This window comes from Macrotis lagotis, chromosome 1 (assembly GCF_037893015.1).
Source record: "Macrotis lagotis isolate mMagLag1 chromosome 1, bilby.v1.9.chrom.fasta, whole genome shotgun sequence".
Classification (NCBI taxonomy): domain Eukaryota; kingdom Metazoa; phylum Chordata; class Mammalia; order Peramelemorphia; family Peramelidae; genus Macrotis; species Macrotis lagotis.
Window position 1 is genome coordinate 64755956 of NC_133658.1, and position 8499 is coordinate 64764454.

The following is an 8499-nucleotide window of genomic DNA, read 5'->3' on the forward strand; positions in this document are numbered from 1 at the left end:
GGTATATTTGATCAGTTTTATTGCTCTTTGGGCATAATTCTATATTGCTCTCCAGAATGGTTAGTTCAATTTACAGCAATGCACAGTAGTACATTAATGTCCCAATACTCTCACAACTTCTCCAACATTGATTGTGTTTTCCCTTTTTGCCATCTTAACCAATCAGATAGGTGTGATGTGGTACTTCATAATTATTTTAATTTTCATTTCTCTAAACATTAATGATTTAGAGCATTTTTTCATATAATTATATAAAACTTTAATTTCTTTGTTTGAAAACTGCCTGTTCATATCCTCTGATCATTTATCAGTTGGAGATATAGCTTCTTTATGTTCACTGAGTAAGGAGGAAGAGTAAGCATACTCCTTAGTCATTTCCAGACTCTCCTATTTTCATCATCACCCAGCAACATCTCTTCCTTAATAATTCTGTCAACCATTTATATCAACCTATCCAGATGCATGAATGAAAAGCACTTACTATTTTTCAAGCATTGTAACTAAGAACACACATTCAAAACCATACAGTTCCTGTTTTGAAGGAGATTTTATTCCAAAAGGGAGAATATAACTAAAGAAGGTAATTAGAGCAATAGAGTTTTCTATTAGCCATTGCAGTTCTTTGTTTGATTATGATTCCAGAACTGGAAAGCTCTGAAGGGTTTAGTGACTGCGTATATGCAAGAAGATGAACAAGGAATAAAATGAAGCATAGCAGGGGCCAACTAGACATGATGCAGATATGTGCTGCAATTATTTATTGGCCCTCAGCTCATTCTCCCTTATTTCTTAAATAGTTCAATATGCACTTGGCACAATCTCCCTACTTTTATTCTTGGAGTCTTCAAGTATATCCATTGACCTTATTTCAAACAACCTAACTTTCTAGTTCATCAACCTTCTAAACTCAAATGACATACATAGTACTTTCCATTCCATCGCTATCACCACTTTATCCTTGATCTCTTAGGTATTCTTCATGAGCCAGAGCTATGGAATTCCTTTCTCAGATAACAATCTTCTACCTTTCTGGCTCTTCTGCTTTATTCTTCTTTGGTTATTGTTTCTGTTTACTTTCTTAATTGTACTTTATTGTGACAAGGGAAGTCAATTGTGTGACCGTGGGTTTTTTTTTTGGGGAGGGGGATTAGGAAGTGAAATAACCTATGAAAATTAAGCAACAAAAAGCAGTTACATAAAGAAAAACATTATGATAATTCATATTACTTAAATTAATTTTCACACATAGTGCTATACCAATCAAATTACCAAAAGAATTACTTTATAGAAATAAAAAAATAATTCACCTGGAGGAACAAAAGGCCTAGATTCTTTTATTTAAAAATTTTTTTTTTGGTTTTTGCAAGGCAATGGGGTTGAGTGACTTGCCCAAGGTCACGAAGTTAGGTAATTAGTAAGTGTTTGAGGTTGGATTTGAACTCAGGTTCTCCTGACTCCAGGGCTGGTGCTCTAACTACTGTGCCACCTAGCTGTCCCAAAGAAATATATTTTTTAAAAATATTAATTCAAGTAGGCTTATTATGACCAGATTCCAAACAATATTGCAAATCAGTAATCATTTTAATCATTTGCAATTGTTTTAAAAAGAGAATTACATCATTAGCAACAGGAACAGCACTTATATCATCAAAATAAGCTAGATGAGCAAGATCCAAAAGAAACTGAACAAAATAACCCCAGTGTTCATTAAACCCAGGAACATAACCTAACATAAGAGGGACTTTCTGTTCAATAGAGGTGCTGGGAAAATGGGAAAATAGTTTAATAGGGATTAAATTTAGCCTACTATCATACCAAATTAACACTTGATGTTCCAAATGTATATTTAACTTAAATATAAGATGTCATATCATTTATGTTTTACAAAACTATGAAAACAATTCTTAAATAAACCAGACATTAGAAGTCATGAAATGGCTATATATAAAATTCAATTTTTTTTACACAAACAAAAGTAATTTGGTTAGTATTAAAAAAAGGTATCAAATGAGGGAAAAAAAATCTTTACATCCAAAATCCCAAAGAAAGATCTAATAATCAAGATAGGTAGGGAATTTATCCAAGAATTCTCCCAAGAGTAGTTAAAGAACATGAATAATTTTCAAAGAAGAAAGACAAATAATCAATAACCTTTAAAAAAATTTATATAAAGCAATGAGGTTAAGTGACTTGCTCAAAATCACACAGCTAGGTGATTATTAAGTATTTGAGGCTGGATTTGAACTCAGGTCCTCCTGACTCCAGGGCTGGTGCTCTATCCACTGGACCACCTAGCTGCTCCTGTTCAACAGTCTTTTAAATATGTCAAATCACTAATTTGGAAAAAAGAATGAAAGAAATAGCCAGTGTTAACACTCTGAGAATATAGGCACACTAATCCAGTGTGATTGAAACTGAATTAGTGTAATCATTATAGAAAACAATTTTGAACTGCTTTAAAATTACTAAATTTTTTAATAACCTTTCATTTTCCACTACAAGTCACATACCACAAGAAAGTCAAATTAGTGAAAGGTCATATATATATATGTATATATACACACACACACACACACACACACACACACACACACACACACACACATATATATTTCTAGAAAATAACTGAAAACAAATCAAGTACCAATGATTGAGGAATGTCTAAACAAACTGAGGAATGAATGTGACTATAATGGAATATTATGAAATGATGACAAAAAGAATTCAGAGAAACTTGAGAAGATTTTTATGAACTGATGTGGAATAAAATAAGTGGAATCAAGAGAAGATGCCCAAGGAAGATGATAATGTAAAGTAAAATAACTTTAAAAATAAAAGAACTTGGATTAGTGTAAAGGAGGCAGTACCTCAATAAGCTTCTGATTTCTGTGTTATTCTTTAGATAATAGAGAAGGAATTTTCCCTTGGTTGACACTGGGGACACACACTCTCTCTGTGGACATAACACAAAACCTGCATGGAAAACACACATGCCTTTATATATAGTATAACTTACATATAGTATAACTGGTAGTGGCAGTCCACCTCTTTTCCTATTTCTTTCCCCCATTATTCTACTTGATAGTACAAACCTTTTTGTATAGTCTGAAAGAATATGCATTGTCTTCTTCTCTAGTGAAGATTCTTTAGACCCAAGGAAAAGAAGCCTAGAAATTGTTGGGATAATTTTTGATTATCTTAGTCCAGGAGGGGTATTGCCTGTCACACCCAATTACCCCTAAGATCTTTCCTTAAAAAAAAAACAAACCAAACAACCCAACAAACAATAATAGCAACCCCCCCCAAAAAAAAAACAAGAGCAGAAGTCAGAACAATAGGATAAAAGGGGTGATGACTTTTCTTTGAGTTCATGCTTTTCCTTTTTTTTTTTTTTTAAAAACTCTTCCTCTGAGAAAGCAGCAAAGGAGGACACAATTGCCCTGAGATTTTTGTGGTTTGACCAGGTAGGATGCTAGAGCATTCAGCCTGATACAGGCTGGGAGCATTGGAACCACATCATTACTAGTACTAACTGAAGTCTGGCAACTTGTAAGGCAAGGAGGGGATGCATCTTCCTTACTTTGACTTTAATTTTTGAAACTAAGATGAGGAAAGTGAATTTCTGTCTCCCCATTCCCTTTATTTATGAGCTTAGGTATATGCATGGGGAAAAATTACCCACCGAATAACCTGGAAGAAAATAGATACAACTGATAGGGCTTTACGTATTTATTTTGAATTTTATTCCATGTTATTAAAAACTATATGATCATGACTTGCTAAGTGAGTTTATATGAAGTAGACAACATTGTAAGTAATTGTATGTTTTGTAATATAATTTGTACCTTTTTCCATGTGTACATGTTGTTTCTTCTCTCAAAATATATCTGAAAGCAAGTGTGGTTACATTTTTGTGTTTGTAGTCTCAGGATTTAGAGAATTGTGCAAGGATCAGCGCATGCATAGCTAGATAGCCCAATGGATAGTTTGAATTGGAAAAAAAAAAAGACGTTCATGAATTGGGTAATTTCAAATTGTGGCATGATGTAGATCAGGAGCTCCTCTCCTGACTGTGGGTTCCACAAATTAGTCAGGTCAAAGAAAAGTAGAAAAGTTGAAAGGGAAAAAAGTCATAAATTGATTGTTCAGCAGTTGGTAACAGGGCAGCTAAGAAGTACAGGCTTGTTTCTCCCTCTCTCCACTTGCTGTCTACTATTGCCCATTCCACTCTGCAAGGTCTGCTTGCTATCCACTTGGCCCACAAACTCCTATCTGCATGGTGTTCCCCTTAGCCTGAACTGTAACAGTTGGTATCAGGCCAAATCTGAGACTTACATAAGCATCAAAAACTTATTTAAAATAGTTATCTCCAGGCTTAAAGAATGTACATCTGAATGAAGTAAATATCCAAATATGGGCCTCATCTGATCAAGCTGGACCACTGTGATTAAGTAGAATTCATATTTCAATCCCGGCCAAATGACTTACCCTATACACGTATATAATAGAATATTTCTATGTTATAAAAAATGCTGAACATTATAATGCAGAGAATTTCTGATGTGTAAAGTAAGCATAATCTAAAAAGACAGTATACACAATGACTACAACAATGTAAATAGAAACATCAAGCACACATAGCGGAGGGAGGGGAAGTAAATCTTATGAAATTATCAAGAACAAGCATGACTTGAAAGAAGAGGTAAGAAAGGATACTCCTATCTAATCCCTTCAAGGACAGGGGAGGTCTACTGATGCTGTTATTGCACATACTTTTCCAACTTTTTTAATGTGTTGATTAGTTATCCTAGTTTTTCCTTTTTTTTTGTTTTAAAAATACTATCTGTCAAATGGGATGTCTCTCTGAGAAGAGCACGGGAAGGATATAAAGGAAAACCATGAGGATCTAAAAAAACAAAAGTATTTTAAGTACATAAATTTATCTAATTTCAAATTTATTCTTATTGTCATTGTTTTCTTTTGAACATTCTTCTGCATATTTTAAATGGTTCAATGATGTCCTTCCTTTCCCTTTTTTTGTCAACATACTGGGACATAACTAATGTACCCCTTGTTTTTTTGTTTGCTTGTTTTGACTAGCTCCCTATTACCCGTCCCTTTTTCTCTGAAAATGGGGAAAAAAAGAACAATAACCCATAATCCTTGTAACAAATAGTAATAATCAAGAAAAAGAGATGTACGTATTTGCCAGGTCCAAAAATGTATGTTTCATTTTGCACTTTGGTCTGTCACCCATCTGTCAAGAGGTAACATTTCATCATCAGATCTCTGAATGTTGGGATCCATGTATACACATATTTGTAGGACTAATATTGATTGTAAAACTTACTCATCCTAATAGTGAAATGACTATAAAGGAAGGATTCCAGAGAAATTCCTTGAATAAAACAGATTATGAACTCTGTCCAAATTTAACAGGATTGCCTCTCCCTGAGGCATACAAAAGGCTTCAACATTATGAAATCTTTGGAAAATACAGCACTAGGAGTTCCAGGGGAGACGTCAGAATACATACAGGGACAACAGATACAAGATGGGCTAGGTAGAATTCCTGAGAAATCAACAGTTTTGCCCCCTTTTCCATACACAGGAATATATATGATAAAGATGGTGAAAGAATAGTTAGTATAGGTGACTGATATGTGAACTCTAACAGCCTTAGTTTATTGTGATAGAATAAAAAGTCATAGAAAGCATGGCGTCTACCAACAAGGGCTGAAAGGAAAATTGGTTATTGAAGGACTCAACAGATGGGTGGACAAACAGAACTGCCCTTACTATAGTCTGTCAAAGGAGCATATTGAAAATCATTACATACACAGCACAAAAAACATAAAAGCATTCCATTAAATGAATTATATCAAAGATTATTATCAGGAAAGTTCTGCTTAATAACTTTACATGCAGCAACAAACTAGGCAACAGACAGGTTGAGGTCATCATGGTCTGAGCAGTGACAAGAAAATTACATGATTGATAATCAAACTTGTAACCATATGAACTATATGATTGATAATGAAAATTGTAAACTTTTGTAACCAAGGAAATAATTTTGACTTGCTTGCTTGATGCATACATGACTCTGAGACTATAAAAATAAATCCAAGCAGCAGTCAGTCAACCTGCTCCTGCCTTTAACCCCTGTGTTAACTCAACTCATTTCACCGACTCTATCCCTCCTGTCAGGTTCCAAGGACCCACGGAGGCTGGACCCCCACATCTGCAGTCTTAGTTGTTGATTGCATTGATCAGAGTTCTTAGTATCTCATAGTTTCTTTTCTTTTTTAAAATTTATTTTCATTCTGAATTTAATCAACACCAAATAAGATGAACAAACACCAAAGAAAAATAAAGTGAGAATTTCCACAAAGAACAGAACAGGATTGGGGATGTCAGAGTCAAGGTGGTAGAGAGAAACATTAGAGTCTACCTTACCTATTGCACCTTCTCAACAAAGCTCTAGAAAACTCACCATATGTAATTCTGCCCAGAAAAGTCAAGAACATTGTAAATGTGTGATGGGAATCTTTCATTTTTAAATTTTTTGTATTAATTTTTATTATTTCAGGGCTACTCCTCTTGCAACTTTTGGTTTAACTGGAAGCCTCATCTAAACAAAAACTGATTCATGGAATAATAGTGCTAAGGAAAAGCCTAGATAGAAACTAAAGGGAAATTTGATCTTCCCAAAATGATACTCTATCTGAAGAATCTCAACTGCCCCCAATTTCTTGATCATCTTTTTGACTTGAAAATCCCTTCCCTCTTAATCAGCTCATTGTGTTTTCTCTAAAATTAATCTCTAACCTTAGTTTACCTATAGAATCTATTCGACTACATTTCTTTAGGGATGTATGAGATCATGACTGCTTAACGGTTTGTTCAACTTTTATTTTAAAGGAAGTATGGCATTATGAATTAATTTTTTTTAGGTTTTTTTCCAAGGCAATGAGGTTAAGTGGCTTGCCCCAGGCCACACAGCTAGGTATTAAGTGTCTGAGGTCAGATTTGAACTCTGGTACTTCTGACTCCAGGGCTGGTGGTCTATCCACTTAGCCACCTAACCACCACGAATTAATCTTTTAAAACTTTTATGGTGTAAGAAAATGCATGAGACTACAATATGTAAAGAATATTTTCTCTGTCACTCTCATGAAATTTTATCTAAATAGACTTTTTAGAATTGTAATCTTTGTTCAGTTTTTCTCCTGAAGTTTGAACCTATGCTTAAGCATAGTAAAATCTAGATTGTAACCTCTACAATTTCAGCACTGCTTCAGATTTACTTCACCAGCAGTAACCTACCATATGAACTTTCAAAAATATGACATCTCTACTATAAATAGATCTCTATTATAAATAACTTGCTTTTCTTCTTAAGTTCAAAGATTGTATATATGTATGTGTGTGAGATGTTCATGTGCATTATGTGTAATTATAATTGCATAAGTTTGTTTAGATGTAGCTTGAAGGCATGAATAAGTCTATTTCTAGCGTTTCTTCTGCCCATTTCTGCATGGGCGATGGAATGGGACCTGGGTAGCATGGTGTATAGAGCACCAGTCCTAGAATTAGGTAGACCTGGGCTCAAATCAAACCTCAGACACTTGACTCTTCCTAGCTGTGTAACCCTGGACAAATCACTTAAATTGTACTTCCACCCTCCTCCCCCAAACAAACAATCAAAACCCCCTCCCCTCCAACAACCTAGAATCTTGAAGGAAAAAAAAAGGCAAAGCTTCCAAGATATCACTTGAAATGGACTTCACTCAGATATCATCCCTGGAAGGAAATTGCTTGGATAGTTCCAAGCCCTTTTTAATTCCCTTGTGTAATTAAACAAGCATCCCAAGTTTGAGAGTCCTCTTGTGGTAGAAAGGGAAAGCAGCTGTGCTGAACCTGAAGAAACAACACCTGACACCATTTTGGATGTTGTTCCTTCCCTCCAATTTAAGGATTATCCATGCCACTTATTGGTTACAAAATTGATTCAAAAATAAATTCCATGTCACCTTTAGTTATCTGCACTATTTTTACTGTAGTAGGAAGAAGTCTCATTTCTTGTATAATAACATCTCGTGATCTGGTCCAAGGGCATTAACACCAAAATGGAACATTAAGTGTAACAGCTAAGAGTGCTATATATCCAAGACATCACATTCACATTCTTTAGACTGATATCCTATAAGGCTGAAAGACAGAATAGTTTATTGAATTTAATTTAGCTTTCAGAGTATAGATGGGAAGAGAAAACCAATGGATAGCTTTGATCTATGCCTATTCCAACTATTGACACATCTAGATTATAGAGACTGCCCAGTGAAGAACTACCAGTTTCATTATCTCCTATTCAAACAAATAACATCCATCTGTGTCATTAAAAATTCCATCCCATTGATCTTTGACCTAATCGTTGAATCTAGTGAGATAATCTGGGGATAGGGAAATGAGAAACTTGTCTAAACTTCTACATGTTAT